Here is a 21,631-nt window from a genome sequence, read left to right as displayed (position 1 = left end):
CACAGCCTCCAGCAGCCCCGGGATCCCTCAGCGCCACCCTGCATGCCGGCGCGTTCCTGCCGGGGCTCAGGAAGGTCGGGAAGTTCTTACCTGGGTCTGCCAGGGGACGCACTCATGGGCGCAAGCGGGCAGGGCTCCCCGGATCCGCAGCGGCCAGGACGCACCGGCTGCTGGCGACCGCTCGCCGTGCTCCCGGGAGGCTGCCTTTGCAGAAGCAGAGCCAGCCCCCGCTGGAGGGCGGGCGGCGCGGACCCGGGGGCGCCGCCGGAACCGCGCCGGGCGGGGGAAGCCCCCTCCGTGGGCGGCGGGGCCCCGCGGCTCCCGGGTCTAATTGCTACCGCGTCGCCGTCCCTCTCGCTATAAATATCTCCATCCCCTCCCCGCGCCTCTGCGATCCTCGCGTGTCGCCCCCGACCGCCTCCGTGTTTCCGCTCCGTCTCAGCCCGTCTCCGCTCTCCCCCCTCGCCGGCTCCCGGGGAAACCGGCTACCTGCTGCCCCGGGTTGCCGCGCTCCCGCCTCCAGCGCCGCAGGGTAACTCGGGGACACGCCACCAGGCACTGCCGCTAAAACCATCAAGTGTACGCGGAAACAGCCCGAGAAGCCCCGCTGCCTGGCGGCTGGGAGGCGGTAGCAGCCCACCCGGGAGCCAGGCTCGCCTCTCACGCCAGCCCCGGAGAAGGGAGCGGGAGGGCCAGTGGCGCGAGTCCACGGGAGACCTGGGGGGTCTCCGGGATGAGGCTGCTATCCCGGCCCCACAAAGCAGGACCGACCCCGAGGAGCCGTCACCGTCGAAGTGCTTTTTTCGCAGAGGGGACACCGAAGCTCAGAGAGGTGCGCGGGCCCGCCAGGATCACACAGCCAGCCACGGAGGCGGAGAGGGGGTTGTCCCAAGGCCGCGCACCCGGGTCCACACCTGAGACAGAACACGCCGGCTGTGGGGCGGCCCGGGGCACCCCTGTCTGTCTGGCAGGTCACCGGAGCCCACGGAGACAACGTGACGGGCCCGCATCCGCAGTAGCCCTTCCCTCTGACCGGCACCGCTGCTGCGAAGAATGAAAACCACCACAGGGGCGGCAATGCTGGAGCCGCAGAAGGGCGACAAGGAAAGTCCTTCTTCACGGCTGCCTCGCAGAGACCGGCTAACCGCGCCTGCTTTACAAAACCCCCACTGTTCACGTGGTGTTCTCCCGCTCCCCTCCGTCCTCCGTTTCATCCGGACCAGCCTCTGACCCAGATGTTTTCATATAAGCCACAAAAGGGAGTCCCTTTCCCCCACCTGTGTCTCAGCCTCCACTAAGGTGCCACCTGAGGGTGGCAGCGGGAAGGCTGCTCCGGGGCTCTGGCGTTGATTCCCTCCGCAGACGTTCTCGCGCGGCAGAGACGCCCCCTCGCAAACGTCCTTCCCCCGGCATTTCCTGACCCCAGGACCGGGCTCGCTGGACTGCTTCCCAGGGCGACGGCAGGGGGGCCACCAGGGCCGTCTCCCTCCTGCTCAGTGGGGTGCAATATTCTGCATGCGCCCCTATATCCTCTTTCGGGAAGTTACCCTACCTATTTTACAATTACCTGCACTAGGGTAGCTCCGAAGGCGATGAAAGCGTCCCTGAGTTACACTGTAGGTGGAGAAGAGGTGCTTTGCCAAATGTGGCCCTTGAGAAGCAGGTAGCAGGGTGAGTGAGTCTGAACTCCAGAGTAGGTACTCCAGCCGCTCTTTTTTTTTTTTTTTTAACTGATTTTAGAGAGAAAGAGGAAAGGCGGGAAACAGAGACAGAGAGAGAAACGTGGATGTGAGAGAGAGACATCAGTTGGTTGCCTCCTATACATGCCCCTGACCAGGGATGGAACATACAGCCTCTCAGTGTGTGGGACGATGCTCCAACCAACTGAGCCACCCAGCCGGGGCTCCAGGCCCACTCCACCAGATCTGTCAGCTTGGACAAGTTCCTTAGCCTTTCTAAGCCTTGGTTTCTCTGAATGAAATATGGAGAAAGCAACGGGTCCTGCCTTGAGAGTGGGGGAGATTCTGCACGCCGGCTGCCTGAACTTCATAGGTCTTAGCTATTATTTACATTGTTCATACTGCTATTCAGGGCCAGAGAGCCCTCTTAGAGACCTACCTGATCAAGTTGCTTAATCCCTCCCCCCTTCTCTCTTAATCCAAGCCGGTTAACCTCGAAAATGGAGATCATAATGTGTTCTTCCTAGCACTGTGAGAGGATTAAATAGAATCCTGCATGTGAAACATCTAACATGGCGCCCACTACACAGATAAACGTCCAAGGTACGCTAGCGCCAACCTCTTTGTCGCCAGTTACCAGATGTGTGATCCTGAGCGCGTTCCTCAACATTTCTCGACCTCATAGGGTTGCAGAGATTAACATCACACGTGTAAATTATCTGGCACATAGCGATGGATATAGGGTAATTATCCCCTTCCTCTTCGAAACTGCTCGAATTTTATTTTTGCCTGGAAACATTCCTACCACATCTCGATTACTCACAGTCTCATTTATCCTTTAGTTATGATCCTGTTATACCATTTTGTTTCATTTAAATGTATGCGCAGCTTTTCACACTCTTTCATTTACTTAGCAAAGTGTATGAAAGACTATGTGATGTCAGACACCCACTGTGCTCTGCTCTGACAGACATGCATTTTTTTTTAAGATTTTTTTATTGTATTTTTCCCTTACCATTTAATCTTCTTATACCTCCCTCCCCACAGGAATCACCACACGGTGGTCCATGTCCGTGAGTCCTGTTTCCTTTTTGCTGGATCCCTCCACCCTCTAACCCCCACCCCGCTCCCCGCAGCTGTCCGCCTGCTCTCCATCTCTGAGTCTGTCCCCATGTTCCTGGTTAGTTCAGTTTGTTCCTTAGATTGCACATGTGAGTGAAATCATACGGTATTTGGCTTTCTCTGACTGGCTTATTTCACTTAGCATACTGTTCTCCAGTCCATCGACGCTGTGTTTCTCTCATAGGATTTTAAATTCCCAGGAGCTTGGATTGTGATTTCCTTGCATTTTAATCCTTCACCCCCTTCTGTAGATGTACTCATAGTCGCAGATTCATTGAGCCAGAAGGAAGACTGGAGGTGATGTTGGTCAGTGTTCTCATTTTGCAGCCCACAGAGGATAATTGACTCACACACATTATTAAAGCTACAATGGTGGTGATTTCTTGCTTCATCATCCAGTGTTCTTTCAACAGGCAATCCTTTCTTGCCATCTGCCTCATGGCATATTAACAGGTGGCACTTTAATGAAGGGCTCTATGGCCAAGTGTATTTGAGAAATAATGGATTAAGCAGAGTAAACCATGTTATTTTTTTCTTTTTACAGCAGGACTTTTCAGGGCCTTTGTTGTTTCTGGGCATCGTGGGTTCCAAGAGAGGCCTACAATGCGCTTCACTTGTTAAAGGCATCCCATCCCATCAGGAAACTGTTCTCATACAGAGCATCTGGGGAACCAGTGACCTAAGACACACATCCTAAGAGAGCATGATGCTGCCCTCTGGTACTAGGATCAACCAATGTGGCTGCCCAGATTGCGTGACCTCCGGACAGGAGACCAGTCAGTCCCCTCTCTAGGTCAAGGGAGTTGTCTTACCGATGCAGACCTCAGATGAAAGCGGAACATGTCACCGCAGGTCCCCGTTTCCTTAAGCAGCTTGCTTGGCATCGGGAAGAGGAAGGTGGCTGACAGACTGATCAGAGCTAAGAGGGTGCAGTCCTTCCTCCCCTGCGTCGACTCAGGCAACTTCCAGGCTACCCGGGCTGTCTGCACAGTGGTTAAGAACAGGGGCTTTTGAGCTAGACAGCCCAAGGCATTAACCCCATTTCCTTCTCTCACTAGTTGTAGGATATTGCGCAGGTTGCTTAATCTCTTAAGCCTCAGTTCTCTCCTTTCTAAAGCCAGCATAATAATGCTGGATAAAAATACAGTATTATTGCATTCAGACCTCCGACGCAGTGTCTGGCACAGCGTAAGCACCCAGACTCGCACGGTGTTACTAAGAGCGATGAGAGTGATAGTATAGAGTCGTTAGAGCACTTGGTTGTCAACACATAGCTTGATGATACAGCAAAGTTTTGCTGAATCGAAAAGCTCAGTTCTCCTCTTTTCTCTCTCCCCATACGATGTTCAGCCCATTACAGTCATTTCAACAACTGCTCTGTTCCCTCAGAGATGGGAGGAGATGAATAGCAGCTACTCTGTGAGCAAGCTCAGAAATGGACAGCAGACAGCGAAGACAGTAATCATTACTGTAATGCAAGTCTTCCTTTAACTGAGCAGCTGCTCCAGGCCAGGCACTGGGCTAGTGATTTATATTAATATTTACATTCCTCATCTATTTGTCTGTCTGTACTCTTTACAATCACTTGAAGAAGGAGGTATCCACTTTCCCATTTTGAAAATAGCAAAACTAAAGTTCAGACAGTGTATGGGCCAAATGAACCCAACGACGAGATGAACAGCCCCAGCGCCCCTGTGCCCACCTCAGCCCTCAGGGAGCCCAGGCCCCCCGTGGATCAGGGCACACGGCACGGGGCTGGGGCGGAGGCGATTTCTCTCTCTCAGGGAAGGAGCAATTGTGGACCAGGTGTTACTTATTGCCCAATTTAGTAAGAAATGGAGCCAAGACTATTGCTTTCCCAGTTGTCCCGCCCCAAGGGCCCACTGGCTGGACTCTACCTGTTAGCGTAGAATATGTGAAGGTTCAGGGTGCTCCCCGCAGCCCACCAAAGGGAACTATGGTACCAGCTGCTCAGAGAAGATATTTTGTTTAAACAAGGAAATGAAAACACAGTTTTCTTCCCACTGCTAACAGGAGCCCAGGCACGCGGAATAGGACGGGGGATTCATGCAGCCTCTTTCCCTGTCACTGCCACCAAAATGTCCTTTTGAACTCCTCCACACCCACCTCACCCTTCCAGCCCAGCAGGAAAGCCAGCCCTGGGACGAACTCCTGAACGAAACCTGCCTGATTAACTGCAGTTCACTGTTCCCAGCCCACTTCCGAGGGAAAGTGACAGACGCCCTTGGCTAGCAGCCCCAGGGGAGGAGGCGTCTCCGCGTACCCCCTCCAGGAGGTCGGAGCCGACAGGCAGCCACGGCTGACTGCAGCTCCTGGCAGAAAACACAACCAGGCTATTTTTTAAGGGCATTTGGAGAGAAACCAAGCCCACAAGAGAGTAAAGGAAGAGGGAGGAAGAGAGAAAGCTTTGTTATTTCTCTCAGGCGAAATATAAGAAGAAACTTCTGCATCAAAATCGCACCTGCATGGCAGAGATTGTAGAGGACAGACACCTGAACACCTGCGTTCCCCTGTCAGAGGGGCCGCATGTCTGTCCTTCTCAGGCACGTCTGCTGGGTGCCCGCCTGCGTGTTAAGGCGCTCGGTGTGCGGTGGGGAAAACACCAACATTTTTTAATAACTACAAGGTATCAGATGTAGTGCTGTCAGTACAAGATTTTCTGTAATCCTCGCAATAATCCTATGAAGTCAGACTAATTACTTCCACTTTACGGACAAGAAAGTTGTCTTAACAATAGTTAAGTAACTTGTCAAAAGCCACACAATAATTGATGTGGGATTCTAATTCTTTTCCTATGACAAATAATAATATTAACTACCTTCTATGTCAATCCTATTCTTATTGGCTAACAAATAATCTTGTGAGGTAGATCCAACACAGCTCCCATTTTGCACATGAGGAAACTAGGCCTCAGGGAGGTGAATTCTCTTAAGGTCAAACAGGGAGAAAATGACGTAGTTGTGCCTTGAATCTAAGACTTTTCTACCACTCACTCCCTTTAGCAAAACAGACTCTTTCCAGATTTTGGAATCCTGATGCCCCAAGAATCAGAAAACCAGCACCCTGGAAAGAAGGCGCTGATAAATTCCCATGGCCCAGCCAGTCAGTGCAAAGGGACAACGCTCAGGGAACATAAAAGCCACAGAAAGGCCGGAAGAACCCTCTGCATTTCCACTCACTGGGCGGGCACCCCGGAGCTGAGGCCCCTCTGCCTCTGTCTCTCAGAGACATTCAGGCCAAATATTCTGTTTTTCCTGTGTAGAAACAACATGAAAGATGAATGCTGAGAGTAATAAAAGCATGCATTTAGTTACTACTCATTTAATCGGGATTCATGCTATGCGGTAGGTCATAATAGCATGGGCTAGAATGATGATGATGATGATGATACTACACAATCATTATCTCCCATTTTGTAAATGAAGGAAATGAGGCAACGGTGAGATAAAGTAATCTGCCTGAGATGACGTAGCCAGTGAGGGCAGAACCAGGATTTGAACCCAGGGAGTCTGACCCAGAGTCCAAGTGCAAAAGGGCAGGTGGCTGTCCAGGATACCGCGGGCAGCGCTGATGGGCACCCCTGAGCGCCAGCTGGCCAGGCAGGTACGGGAGACCTGCGGTCAGCGCCTGCGCCTGCGGGAGGGGTGCTTCGGACCGTCGCTGCTCTCCCGCAAGCTGGCCTTGACCCACAGGCACTTGGCTAATTCCTCTGCCCATCTTCCTGCCAGCGTCACCAGCTGGCCCTCGTCAGCCCAGCACCAGGGAAGCCAACTTGACTAGGCGAGCCGTGGCCGCATCTGCTCCCCTCCCCGCCAAGCAGGGGGTCCTCTTCCCCCGCCCCCTCTCCAGGAGCGTCCGTCTGGCCTGCATCACCAGCGGATTTATGCTTTGAAAAGCCTGCTTTCAAGTGAGGGCAATGGGATTCTGTCCCAGGAACCAACTCTGTCCTTCTTTTCAACCAGGAGCATTGTCCCCGATAATCGCCCAAACCTGCAGGGTTTGCTGTTGGCTTTGAAGCAAAACTGCACCTGAAGTCCAGCCACAGAGAGGCCAGAGCATCCAGGCCTCTCTTCAGGGGCACATTCGGCCAGGGATTCTAGAATGGCTCCCCCCGCCCCCTCCTTCCCCGCTTTGTGCTGTGGCGCACCGGTGAAAGCAGTCAAGAGGCTACGAGCGGCGGTGTGGAAGAGTAGCAGCCTGAGATGGGCAGTAAGTACCAGCTTGGAGGCTCAAGTACAAAGTTCATTGCAAACAAGCTGTTTGAACTCAGGAAAACTACTTTCCTTCTTTAGGCTTCACTTTTCCTATCTACAAAGTGAGAGAGCCGAATGAGGTGGACCCTCGGCAATTCTTCCCACGTGGTATGAAATGGAGAGAGTCCCCCAAGGAGCATTTTTCCAAGGAGAGAATAGGGAATAAGCAGCCCAAGGTTGCTCTCCATCTCAGACGCCCCACCCCGCCGCCAGTGTATGTCCTGGTGACTCGGACATGCAGAGCCCCCATTCTCCAGGACCCCGCCCATTGTGTCTTGATGCAGCAGGCATGCGTGCAGGCTGCCGGGGCAGAGGCTCTAACCCTGCAGGGGAACCCCAGTGTCCCCCTCTGCCTCAGAGCAGCCAGCGCCCAGGGTCTGGCTGCCAGGCAGCATCTGGACCTAGCTCCTCACAGCTGCTCTCCTCTGACCCTCGCGGGCTGCCCAGCTTGGGGTTAGGCCTTTATTTGTCTTCTGACTTCACTTTCCCTTTTGATTAATACAAAGAACAAAGCTAACGAACACTTGTGAGGTGCCAGGCAATTAGCTGGCCAGAAATGTGGTTCATAAGCTTTGTGACATGAACTGTCTCACAGAGAAGCTTTGTCTCTAACAGGCAGTGGCTATGGAGACCGGCAGCAGGGTAGATGCTTTATTTTTAAGAGGGCAAATTCCTGGCGCTAACTTCTCCTGGTCTGAAAGAAAGAAGACAAGACTAAGACGAACCCAGTCAGAGCACGGGAGGAAGAGTGGTGTTAGGAAGCCAACCGGTGCCCTGGGATGTGCTATAAACCTCAGAGGTGGGTGCCGCGTCCGATCAGACAGCTGCGTGCGGCACCAACCACGGCTCCGCGGCAGCAAGGAATCGCCAAGGCCCTTCCTGAGCAAGGACGGGTGACGATATGGCTGCTCCCTTGTTAAAGTCCTCTTGCTCTGTCACCAGGTGTTTCACCTACCGATAGGGACCATCAGAACGGAAGTCTGGCTACAGGACATTTCAAACAAGGGGTGCAGGGCCCAAAAGTCATCTTCTGCCACGGATGGGGCCTGTGCCTGGGGAGGGGCACGGCAGCAGATAATGAGGGAAGCTCATCCAGGCCGATGGCACATGACGTCTGGAGAGGATGGTGACAGGCACTAGGCAGTGATCCAAGCGTGAAGGTCCCCAAAGACAAGATGCTCTAAAAATGGCGCACAAGGACCCGGGCCGCGGGGCGGTGTGCGCTTAGTCACAGGAGGCGTGTGGGGTGCCCAGCTCCCGAGAGGGCTCGCGAGGACAACCAGAGGCCTGTCCCAAAGGAGCTGGTTCTGGGCGGGTTATGCACCCAGGGCCAGTGACAGATAAGAAGACTGAAGACCAAGGTCACAGCCCCCGCACGCGCCGTGGGATGCCGGGCCAGGGAGCCAGGGTCCAGATCCTGGATGTTGGCCCGCCCTTCTGCCTCCCAGTGCTGGGGGGGACCTCCATCGCGAGGCAGCTCGGGCCCGAACAGGAGCCTGCGATGTCATCACAGCGTCACTCCTGAACCGTGTGCACTCACTGATGACAAACCATTATGCAAAATGCTTCTCCGAGGAGTCCTCACAGGGCACCACGGACTCCGGGGGCACGTGGTGAGAGCCCGGCGGTGAGAGCCCAGGCCAGCGAAGGGCCGCTATGGGCAGCCTTTGGTCCCGTGCGAGCGCCCGGGCTCGGATGAATTCATCCCAGAGCGCTGACGTTTCATGCCAAACGCAAACATGCCAAATCCTTTCCCACGATCCTGAAAATCATGGGAAAGTAAAGGAGCAAAACCCTGAGCTCAACTGTCGTTTCCAGGAAAGCAGAGACGGAAAAAGGCTCTAACGCAATGCTGGGAGAGAAGGCTAAAAATGCAACTTGACGCGGCCAGAGCAGAGTCGGCCTGGAGTCTCCAGGAGCCAGGCACGCCAACATCAAGGAACGGAGTGTTCAGATAGGCTTCCTATGGAGTCAGAACAGCCTCATTAACTCCTTGTGTAGATCTTTTGTTTATTTAAAAAGCATTCATTGAGAATCTTCCCCTTGGGATAACATGAGATAACAAAACAATTAAACATCTTTTCTCTCACTCACTGTGTCTATTAGAAAGAGTCATAAAATAAACATGTAAACAAACAAAATTTCAAATAAGAGTTAAGTGCTAAGAAAAACAACTAAGCGAGCCAAAGAGAGAGGGGTTAGGGGAAAGGATTCCTTTGACCTGAGTGAAGGGGGAAGCCCTTCTCCAGGGGTCTGAGCAGAGCTAGGGTGAGGAGAGGGGCCGCGTGTCGGGGTCTAGGGGGAGCTTGTTCCAGGAAGAGAACATAGACAGTGCGCAGTGCCCAGTCCTTGGGCAAGCCTGGCGTGTCTCAGAAACCAGAAGGCCTCTGTGCCCAACCAGCAGTGAGGACAGGGAAGGGCGGGGGAGACCCGCGGGAGGAAGGAGGCAGCTGTGAGGCGCTCTAAGGACTGGGGCCAGGAGCTTGGAGCTTTGTTCCTGGGGAAAGGAGAAGCAGCCGAAGAATCTAAGCAGGAGAAGGGCCTGATTCAGACTGCTTTTTAACGAAAATCTCTCTGGCTGCTGTGGGAAGAGCTGTTTGGAGGTAGAGCAAGCCAGTGAGAGGCCCACTGTGTTTGTTTAGAGGAGAGAAGTTGGTGGCTTGCACAAGGGCGGTCCACGGCGAGCAGGTGCAGTAAGTCAGATTCAGGATATATTTTGCAGAAACAGATGATACAGTTAGCTTTAAAGCTAATACACATTCATTTTTAATTTTTATATTTTGTTTTTTAAAAAGTGAAGCAGAGCTCCCTAGGACAGAGTTCTAACGGAGCAGCGCTGGACCTTTGGCCTTGGCCTTCTCCTATTGGGTGATACCGTGCACCTCCCCTAGGGCTGTGACTTGCACAGTCCCTCCGGCGTAGTGTCCCCCTAATGGCCTTCCCGTAGCAGCTCTAACTTGGCTGCCATATTCGTGAATTGCAGCTCTGACTGGGTACGATACACTGGCTTGGCACCCAGCCTCTAACCAAGTCTGGCCAAGGTCGCGGGGGCGGCGGGGGGCCGGCCAGCCCGTGACTGCCTAGTGGCTGCTGCGGGAGGAGCTTCAGCCCCCATGAGCTTTTATGAGACCTGGCCGGTCTCACCACGCTTACAGTCCAGTGGGGTTTCTTGATCATTCCATGGTTTCTAGGTCACAGATTTGGTGGGCCTCCTCCTTCCTAGACCGGGCAGTTTTTCCTGTACCACCTGCAGAGGCAGCAGGGGTACACATGGCTTGTCCATTAACTGGGCCCCGGAAACATGGCTACCCCTATGCGCACAGAGTGGAGCCAGGTGCTGCAATGAGGAAAAGAGCTTCCGGGGGTTCCGAGGTGTTCCTTCCTCTTAGTGTGTCTATGAAAGAGAGTTCTAACAGGGGAAAAAAAAAAACTTTCATGAAATTCAAAGATTATAGAAATGCCAGTTTCATGCCAAGAGACTGACTTCTGATGTCACGGGGGCTCCAATTACTGTGTCTGTGCTGGGAAACCGTTTCTCTTGCCGCCGGTCTGGCATATTTATATCCCCCCAAGGAGCAGTTTAGGCTGGAGACAGAGCCATGCAGGACAATAATCCCAGCAGACAAACGAGGAGAGACAGCAGTAATAAATACCCCCACTAAGAGTGTAACGGAAGGAAAAGCTTGGGGCGTCTCAGAAGCACCAGCTGCTTAATAATAAGGGCAATGATAACATAATTCCGTGCAGGCTGCAGAAACATCTCTTAGTTACAGGTGTCAAAGTCCAGCATCTGGCTCTTGCTTTATTACTGTCATTTAGTATGCTATTGGTGTCTGCTCCCAGCAAAAGGTTTTTCTCTGACACCAGCAATGCAAGGCTTTCTCTCTCTCAGTTCCCAAAGTCTCCCAATCCCATGGCCCATCTTCTCAATTTTCTCCTACCCCCTGATTGCCTGGTCCTTCTGTCACAGAGAGAAAGGGGACTTGCTTTCCAGGATGGCTTAAATAATTGCACCTGTCTTCATTAAGCCCTCTCCTGTCTGAGGCCTGGGGTGGAGCACATGATTACCAAAATGCTGATAGTAAAAATACCATTGTCTTTTTAATTAAATTCCATTTAATTAAATTCCAACAGTAAAAAAACACACACATACACGCACGCACACAACACAAAAAAACCCACCAACTGTTTTCTTTTTAATTCAATTCCATTTGTTGATCTCAGCCTTACGTGTTACAAGAAGTGAGATGACTCTAAAAGAATTTGCAATCTAGCAAGAAGGTTGAGATAAGCACAGGATGACAGTCCAAGAAAAAACAAACTGAATGAAAACGAGGGATCCTCTGAGCCGCAAGGGATCTGACACGCAGGGACACAGCCGTCTGTCCGAAGAGGGACGCCTTCTGGTAGCTGGGCGCTTGAGGTGAGTGTTAGGAGTTGGGACTGAGGGAGGGAGCAGCAGCAGAAGGCTGGCGCGAGGAAGCGGCCCTGGACCAGGCTAGAGAAGTCGTCTGAGGCAGAAAATCCCAACTGTTAAGGACACCTGGGCAGCTTTGGGCCCAGGGCCCGGGGCTGAAGAACACCCAGGTGCAATTCAGGCAAGTATTGTTCTCTCTTTCCTGGACAGAGAAATGTGAAATTCTAGGTGGTCCGGTAAGAATGTTGAGAAAACATAAGTTTCACTATAATTCTTTTTCTTAAAGATTTTATTTATTTATTTTTAGAGAGAGGGGAAGGGACGGAGAAAGAGAAGGAGAGAAACATCAGTATGAGAGAGAAACATTGATTTGTTGCCTCTCAAACACGCCCTGACTGGGGACCAAACCTGTAACCCACGCGTGTGCCATGCCTGGGAATCGAACCAGTGACCTTTTGCTTTGCAGGACAGTGCCCAACCAACTGAGCCACACTGGTCAGGACAGAGCTTCACTATGATTATAAGAGATCTGTTCATTTCTGGAGGATAATTAGAGACCCAATATATGTGATCTATCCCGGAAAATAATTCATGATAAAACTGTGTAATCTGCAGTTTTTAGATGGAATATTCTAGTAATGTTTATTAAATCAATCTGTTCTAGTGTGGCAGTTAAGGCCATTATTTTCTTTTTAATTTTTCTTTTTAATTTTAATTTATGCCTAGATGATCTATCCATTGAGGTAAGTGCAATATTAAAGTCTCCAACAATTACTGTATTACTGTTTATTTCTGCCTTTACGATCACTAATATTTGCTTTACATAATTGGATGTTACTATATTGGGTGCATAGATATTTTTAATTGTTATATTCTCTTCTTGGGTTGCCACCTTTATAATAACGTAATGTCCTTCTTTGTCTTTTTTTTTTTACATTTTTGTTTTGAAGTCTATTGTGGCTGATGAGTCTTGCTACCCCAGCCTTCTTTTCCTTTCTATTTGCATGGAATATCTTTTTCCATCCCTTCACTTTCTGCCTGTGGGACACTTCCAGCCTAGAGTAGGCAGCATGCCTATGGGTCTTAATTTTTTTTTTTTTAATTTTCAAGGTGCTTCTTTTTTTAAACAGTTCATAACACTAAACTTCTGGCCCATTCTGCCAATGTACGAGCTACGCAGGCTTGCTTGGCAGCTGCGGGGCACACTTCAGCAGTGTTTGAAAGCTGAATAAGAATATTCAAATAGTTTCCATAGGAACACAGATAAGTGTGGCCCCATCTCCTTGCCTTCCATAACGTCCCATCTGTGCCAACCCTACGTACAAACACATTTCAACACTAGCAATACTTAACGTTAAATGGTCCCTCGAGTCCTTTACTTCACGCTGCCCTCACGGTAACAGCGGCAAGGATGGCACCTGCACGTTACTACGAGCTGAAAGGCAGGTGCCGGCTGGCGTTCACCCCACTGTCCAGGCACGGGACTCAGGCGGGGTGCTGACGTCCTGCTCCTCCTTGGCGGGTGGGAAAGTGTGGCTCTGGACGTGCTGCATCAGTCGCCACGCCCGCCCTGACACCATTTAGTCGCTGGCTGGCCTCTGGAATCCACTGAAAGCAGCAGCAGCAGCGGTGGTAAGCACCCATATTTTCAAAGGGCACTCAGGCCCCCAGGTGCAAGTTGGGTGGGCCGCAGCACTCTAAAATGTGACAGAGGCCACCACGTGCAGGTCCCCAATGCTGGATGAATTATGCTTCTCCTACAATTTGGGCTTCTTCTGTGGAAGGGACCTCCCATGTGCATGATCATAGAGGATGCAATCAAATGATCCATATACTCAGATGGGTCTTAATTTTTATCCATTCTTCCATCCTATGTCTATTTTTAATTGATTATTCTATTTCAATTATACCAATTTTTCTTCCTTTGCCCCACTCCACCAAGCACACCCCCCACTCCCTCAGGCATTCCCACACCATGGCTCATGTCCCTGGGTCATGTGTATGAGTTCTTTGGCTGCTCCATTTCTTATACAGCACTTTACATCCCCATGGCTATTCTGTAACTACTTATTTGTACTTCCTAATCCCCTCACCTCTTCACCATTCCCCAAAACCCCCTTCCCATCTGGCAACCATCAAAACACTCTACATATTCATGGTTTTGTTTTTTACGTTCAGTTGTTGATAGTTATGAGTTTGTTGTCATTTTACTGTTCATAGTTTTGATCTTTTTCTTAGATAAGTCTCTTTAACATTTCCCAAAATAAGAGCTTGGTGATAATGAACTCCATGAAGTTTATCTTATCTGGGAAACACTTTATCTGCCCTTCCATTCTCAATGATAGCTTTGCTGGAGAGAGTAATCTTGGATGTAGGTCCTTGCCTTTCATGGCTTTGAATACTTCTTGCCAGCCCCTCCTTGTCTATAAGGTTTCCTTTGAGACATCAGCTGATATTCTTATGAGAACGCCTTTGTAGGTAACTCTCTCCTTTCCTCTTGCTGCTTTTAAGATTCTCTCCTTATCTTTAATCTTTGGTAATGTAATTATGATGTGCTTTGGTGTGTGTTTCCTTGGGTCCAACTTCTTTGGGACTCTGAGCTTCCTGGACTTCCTGGAAGTCTATTTCCTTGGCCAGACTGGGGAAGCTCTCCTTAATTATTTTTTCAAAAAAGTTTTCAATTTCTTGTTCTTCCTCTTCTCCTTCTGGCACCCTTATGATTTGGATGTTCGAACATTTAAAGTTGTCCCAGGGGTTCCTAGGCCTCTCCTCGTTTCTTGAATTCTTGATTCTTTGTTCTGTTCTGGTCGAATTGTTATTCTTCCTTCTGTTCCAGATCATTGATTTGAGTCCCAGTTTCCTTCCCTTTACTGTTGGTTCCCTGTATATTTTTCTTTATTTCGTTTTGCATAATCTTCACTTCTTCCTCTATTTTGCAACCATACTCAATCATTTCTGTGAGCATCCTGATTACCTGTGTTTTAAACTCTGCATCTGATAGGTTGACTATCTGTTTATCCCTTAGTTGTATTTTTTTTTCTGGAGTTTTGATCTGTTCTTTCATTTGGGCCATATTTCTTTGTCTCCACCCTCATGTTATGTTGTAAGGGGTGGAGCCTTAGGTATTTGCCAGGGTGGAGCAACTCACCCTCCTGGGTTGTGGCACCATATGTGGGGGAGGGGTCAGAGAGGGAACAACGCTGCTTGCTTGGATCTTGGCCGCCTTTCAGTCACTTCCCCTGCTACCCACAAGTAAATTGGGCCCTTCTGGGGCTGATTCCCAGGTGGGTAGGTTGGTGTATGTTCTATGACCCTGTGGGTCTCTCCAACAAACTCTCTTGTGAGGCTGGGAGTTTCTCGTGCTGCCACACCCCCATAAGTTTTTACCTCCAGGGGTTTTGAGGCTTTCTTTTCCCTCTCTGGAACTCTGAGTTGCGTGGTCTGTCTTGCTCCCCAGATGTTCTTCCTGGTTTATCTGCACACGAATGTGACACTGCCCAGTCCTCCAGCCACAGACTTGCTGCACGTCTCCGCCACCCTGGCTGCCCACCTCCACCCCTCCTTCCAGTCTGGATGAATGTTTCTTCTTTAACACCTTGGTTGTTCAACTTTCATACAGTTTGATTTTCTGGCAGTTCTGGGTGGGTTTTTTTTTTGTTTTTAAATTTGTTGTTGTCCTTTTGGTTGTGCAAGGAGGCAAAGTGTCTCTACCTACACCCCCATCTTGGCCAGAAGTCTATTCAATTGTTGATCCATATGTGTTTATTGCCATTTGATTGTTCCTAATTTTGATCTTCTTTTTCTTAAATAAGTCCCTTTAACATTTCATATAATAATGGTTTAGTGATGATGAACTCTTTTAGCTTTTCCTTGTCTGGGAAGCTCTTAATTTGCTCTTCAATTCTAAATAATATCTTTGCTGGGTAGGGAAATCTTGACTGTAGGTCCCTACTTTTCATGACTTTGAATATTTCTTGCCAATCCCTTCTACCCTGCAAAGTTTCTTTTGAGAAATCATCTGCCAGTCTTATGGGAACTCCCCAGTAGGTAACTAACTGCTTTCCTCTTGCTGCTTTTAAGACTCTCTCTTTATATTTAAGGTTTGGCATTTTAATTATGATGTGTCTTGGAGAGGGCCTCTTTACATACAGCTTGTTTGGGACTCTCAGTGCTTCCTGGACTTGCATGTGTATTATCTTCACCAAATTAGGGATGTTTTCTTTCATTATTTTTCAAATAGATTTCCAGTTTCTTGCTCTTTCTCTTCCCCTCCTAGCACCCTTATGAAGTGAGTGTTGGAACACTTGAAGTGTGTCCCAGAGGCAGTGTACACTATCCTCATTTTTAAAAATTCTTTTGTCTTCTTGTTGTGCTGATTGGTTCTTTTTTGCTTCCTTATGTTCCAAACACATATTTGATTCTCAGCTTCATTCAATTTACTGTTTTTTTCCTTTTAAATTGTTTTTTTAAAAATTCAATTAGTGTATTCTTAATTTCTGGCTGGATATTTTAATGCTGTTGAGGTCCTCACTAAGTTTCCTGAGCATCCTCATAAACTGTGTTTTGAACTCTGCACCTGATAGATTGCTTATCTCCATTTCATTTAGCTCTTTTTATGGAGTTTTGATCTGTTCTTTCATTTGGGCCATATTTCTTTGTCTCCTCATTTTGGAAGCCTCCCTGTGTTTGTTTCTATGTATTAGGTAGAGCTGCTTTGACTCCGTGTCTTGGTAGTGTGGCCTAATGTAGTAGGTGTCCCATAGGGTCCAGTGGCAGAGCCTCCCCTACCCCCCAAGCTGGGTACTCGAGATGTGCCATTCATGTGGGCTGTGCACCGCTTCCTTTTATAGTTGAGACTTGATTTCTGTTGGCAGGTCAAAGGGAGGGATTTACCCAGGCCAGTCACCTACGAGGACCAGCTGTGACCACTGACCACCAACCCCTGCCCTCTGTGAAAGATCAGCTGGGCAGGGGCTGGTTGATGGTGCTCCAGTGTGGTCTGTAGAAGTCCACTGGGTGCACTGGCTCTGGGGTTTCCCAGGGGGTGCAGGACGAGGTCAGCCCCCTCTGTGTTCTGGCGGGGGCCACCTTACATGAGCTGTAAAGCAACCTGAGATGGCTGCTACTTGTGCTGGGCTTGGAGATGCCCTACAAAGCGAAGCTGTGAGCCCAGGATGACTGCTGCTAGTACCGAGCCTGGGGCCACTTAGCAAGAGGTACAGGTGCTGGGGGCTCACTGAGGCCAGCTGTTGCTTGTTTGAGAGGATTTAGGAAATTGTGAATCATGAGCCAGCACCAGCCTTTCATATGGAAAAGCCACAGTTAACAATTTATGTGGGCCTGTAAGCTGGGGGGAGTGTCTCAGGGTATCTCTGGGGCAGGACAAACAGTGTTAGTAAGGTTAATGGAGTCTCAGATATGGTGCCTGCCTGCTGGCTCTGTGGCTCTGAGGGGATAGGGTTCAGAAAATGGACAATTGGCATCTGCCTGCCTTTCTGTCTGGGAGAAAGCTGTCCCCCACCTCTCACCCTGATGACAGACACTTCAGTTTCTCCCTGTATGTCACTGGTGCCTTTCATGCTGTTACCCTGGTGCTGGAGCTCAGGGAGTGAGTCTGAGTAAAGTCTGTGTGTCGGTTCTTAACAAGGAACTGTTTGGAACTCCAGAAGTTTCTTCCACCAATTCAATCCCCACTAGATTTTGTAGCCGGAAGTTATGGAGACTTAGTTTCCGGGCACCAGAACCCTGGCCTGTGGGGCCTGGTGTGGGGCCAGGACTCCTCATTCCCAAGATATCCCTCCTGAATTCTTATCTACCACACGTGAATGTGGGACTAGCCCATTCCTTGTCTGCACCCTTCCTACCGTTCTGGATGCATGTGGTTTCTTATTCCATAGTTGTCCAGCTCCCGCTCAACTCGATTTCTGGCGATTGCGTATGATATTTGTTCTATATTTTTGTCGTAATTTTGATGTGGGTATGTGAGGAGGTAAACCTCATTTACCTATGCTATCAGCTTGACAGGATGTCTTGAGGTTTTTATAAAGCCCTGCCTTTGATTGGAGCATTTAGTCTATTCACACTTACTGTAATTATTGATAAGTATGTGCCTATTATCCTTTTGTTAATTATTTTTTGTTGTTCTCTCTTCCTTTATTCTTCTTTCAGTCTTTTTCCTCTTGATTTGCAGCTTTTCTTTATTGATTTTTAATGTTTCTTTTTTATTTTTTGTGTATTTTAGTAGGTTTTTGGTTTGTGGTTACCATGAGGTTCAAATACATCTATTTATATTTTTAGCAGTCTATTTAAGCTGATAGGCATTTAGGTTCCAAACATGCTTGTTCTACATTTATACCCCGTCCTTTATAATTTTTTATAAAAGATTTTATTTATTTATTTTTAGAGGGGAAGGGAGGGAGAGAGGGAAACATCACTGCGTGGTTGTTTCTCGTGCACCCCAATTGCCAGCCACCCACGCCTGTGCCCTGACTGGGAATCAAAACCAGGGACCCTGTGCTTCGCAGGCCAGTGCTCAATCCCCTGAGCCACACCACCCAGGGGTCTTTATGATTTTGATGTCATGTTTTGTATTTTTTGTTTTTGATTTCATATTTTTAATCATTTTCTGTGTATCCCCTATTTATCAAACTTAGTTAATTTTGCTACTTTTTTCTTTTAGCCTTCATACTAGCTTTTTAAATGGTTGATTCATTGTGTGTTTTATGTATTTTCTTTTACCACTGAGATTTTTTTATTTCCTATATTTTCTTATTTCTAGTTATGGCCTTTTCTTTTCCGCATAAAAAAAAAGGACCCTTTAACATTTCTCAAAAAGCCAGTTCAGTGGCGGTAAACTCTCTTAGTTACCGTTTGTCTGGGAACCTCTTTGTCTTTCCCTTTATCCTGAACAATGGCCTTGTTAGGGATATTCTAGGTTGTGGATTTCTTTCTTTCAGCACTTTAAGTATTTCCTGCCACTCCCTTTTGGCCTGTAAATTTGCTGCTGAGAAATCAGCTGATAGCCTTAGGGAATTTCCCTTGTATGGGACCTGTTCAGTTACTTTTTGCTGCCTTGCAGATTTTCTCTTCATCTTTAACTTTTGTCATTTTAATTACAGTGTGTCTTGGTGTTGGCTTCTTTGGGTTCACCTTGTTTGAAACAATCTGTGCTTCCTGAATCTGAATGTCTGTTTCCTTTATCAGATTAGAAAAACTTTTAGCCATTATCTTTTCAAATATACTTTCTGCTGCCTTTTCTCTCTCTTTTCCTTCTGGGATCCCTATAGTGCAAGTGTTAGAGTGCATGGTATTGTCCCAGAGGTCCCTTATACTATTAATATTTTTTTAAATCCTTTCTTCATTTTTGCTGTTCAGATTGGGTGATTTACAATATTCCATTTTTCAAATCGCTAACACTTAATTGTGTATTAACTTATGTATTTTACTTCCTCCTAACATATTCTTCATTTCAGTTATTGTATTCTTCATCTCTGACTGGTCCTTCATTATATTTTCTAATTCTGTTGAAGTGCTTCCTGAATTCCCCTATTCAGCTCTCAAGTTTGTTAAGCATCCTTATGACAGTTTCTTTGAATGCTTTATTTAAAAAAATTACTTATCTCTCCAAAAATTACTTATCTCCATTTTATTCAGGTTTTCTTTTTTTCTTGTTCCTTTGTTTGGGGCATATTTTCCTGTCTTCCCATTTTTTTTGTTTGACTTTCTGTTTTTTCTGATGAGTCCGATGACGTAGCTGTTTCTCCCAATCTTGAAAATGTTGTCTGTGCAGAAGTGGCCTCTGTGCAAACCGCCTGCTGGGTGGTTTCAGCAGGCCGGCTGGAGTCAGGCTGGGTGCATGTATCCAGGCCTGAGGTCCTGCCTGCCTGGGAGGAGCGTTTTGGGGTGGGGTGGGCTCTTTTGCACATGCATGTGGCATCTCCCTGTCATGCTGGCCACCCACGGCCAGGCCGCAGTTAGGGCGGGTGTGTGTGAGCTTCCATGCCCTGCTCTCTGGGTATAACAGCCCTTTAGTTGGGTGCCATAAAGCCCTGCTGATTCTGCTCTTAATCTGGGTGGGTCTGCCCGGTGTGTGCCCATGAGAGGCATGGCCTGTTGTTTTAACTGACTACTGCCGGAGCTCTGTCCAAGCTGGACTGCCCCACGGGTATGTTCACCACCATCCCCTAATTCCCTCTAGCTCTGGGATGGGCTGCCACGCTTACACCACACTGGGTCCCTATTGCTTCCACGGTGGCTCTGGAGTAAGGGCAGTCCAGCTGGTGCCTGCCGTAGTGGTTTGGTGTGGGCAAGCCTTAGCTCCTGTTGGGCCCACTGGCTCTAGCTCCAGGTGGGAGGAAGGGCTGTACATGCCTGCTACGGAGCCCTCTTGCTCCTCCAAGGGAGGTGGCTAGGAACATGCTACTGTAGGCCTGCAGGTTGTCCAGAGCATCTGGGTGGAGTTTCCACTTATGCTATCCAAGTTCAGGGGGTACACAAACAATGATGCTCAATGGATCCTCTGATCCTGATGGGTATCCTCCAATTCCAGGGAGCTTTTACTGTTCCCCAAATTTCTCTCTGTAGTTTCTCTCTTTTTTTGTGCAGAACCTGGTCAGTTTTCCCTCAGTTATCTCTCAAGAGGAATTGCTCTAAATATAGGTGTGCATTTGATGTGTTCATGGAAAAGGGTGAGTTCTACATCCTCTTACACTACCATCTTGGGTCTGCCTTCCTCTTTCCATTTTCTTAACAATGTTTTTAGAAGAGCAGATAAATTTAATTGTGATAAAGTTCAATTTGTTTATATATATATTTGTTTAATAAAGCATGCTTTGGGATCAAATATACGAAGTAATTGCTTAACCCAAGGTAACAGAGATTTTCTCGTGTGTTTTTCCTTTAAAAGTTTTATAGTTTTATGTTTTAAATTTATGTCAACAGTTCATTTTAAGTTAACTTTTTAGTATGCTGCAAAGTATGAATCAAAGTATAATTTTTTTGCATATGGATATCCAATTACTACATTGCCTTCATAATAAATCTTAAAAGTCATGTAGTATATTCTTTCAACTTTGTTCTTTTTTCAAAGTTATTTTGATTATTCTGGTCCTTTGCATTTCTAAATGAATTTTGGAATCACCTTGTCAATTTTTATTTCTAAAAAAAGCCTGCTGGGGCTTTGTTTGGGATTGCATTGAGTATATACATCATTTGATGAGAATTAACACTTTAACAACAGTATGTCTTCTGATCCTTGAACGTGGGATTCATTTAGGTATCTATGTTATCGCCAATGTTTTATCATTTTAAATACACAGATCTTTCACATCTTTAGCCAAATTTATTCCTCTGGCTTTGTTTAAAATGTAAATAATTTTTTATTATTTTAGTTCCCAACTATTTATTGTTAGCAAATAGATATAAGATTTTTAAAGTATTGATTCTGTATCCTGAAAACTTGCTCATTTTAATAGCTTTTTTGTAAATTCCACCATATTTCCTACCGACACAATCATGTGCATAAAGAGAATTTTCTTTCTTTCTTACTGATCTAGATGCTTATTTTTTTCTTGGGCTTCAAGGAAATTTTGACCACACCAAGTATAACTCATAATTGTGCAGATGCATCTGAAGTCCAGGGAGGTGACATTTCAAGTCTCCTTTGTTTGTCATCTAAAAGACCAACGCTGAGATTCTAACAAAGCTGACAAAATCTGCCAGATGTAGCATTTGTGGGCTGGTGTATTAGTCGCCATAGTAAATGCATTGGACAAATGATCTTAAAACCTCAGCAGTATGCCACAACAATCATTTATGAAGCTCTTGAGTCTACAGGGGTTTACCTGATCGGAGCTGGGTTCACTTTTGGGTCAACAGTCAGCTGCAGGTTGGTTAGGTCACTCTGCTTATGTTGTCTGAATTTACTCTCCGGCATAGTGGTGTTGAGCTGATGTATAATCTAAGACATCCCCCAGCAAAAGAAAAAAACAACAAAAAGAGACATCTGGTTGGGATGACAGAGGTGAATAAATTATGTTCTATGTGTCTCTCACCCTTCGCCTGGGTAACCAGGTAATAACCTTTCTATGGGTATAATAGAAGACAAGAGTAGTAAATGGAAATACATATTTTTCAAGCCT

At 47.8% G+C, this 21,631-nt stretch overlaps 1 pseudogene; it reads right to left on the bottom strand.

Annotated features, from left to right (window-relative positions):
- The window catches only part of LOC129075399 (complement component 1 Q subcomponent-binding protein, mitochondrial-like), a 35,777-nt pseudogene extending 14,351 nt beyond the window's left edge, over positions 1 to 21,426 (bottom strand).
- Between the last annotated feature and the right edge of the window lie 205 nt (positions 21,427 to 21,631).

The sequence above is a fragment of the Pteronotus mesoamericanus genome, unplaced genomic scaffold, assembly GCF_021234165.1.
Source record: "Pteronotus mesoamericanus isolate MK-2021 breed Mesoamerican mustached bat unplaced genomic scaffold, CSHL_Meso_final contig_53, whole genome shotgun sequence".
In the NCBI taxonomy this organism is placed as follows: Eukaryota; Metazoa; Chordata; class Mammalia; order Chiroptera; family Mormoopidae; genus Pteronotus; species Pteronotus mesoamericanus.
The sequence above is the reverse complement of the archived record's forward strand: the minus strand, read 5'-3'. Positions and strand labels throughout refer to the sequence as shown.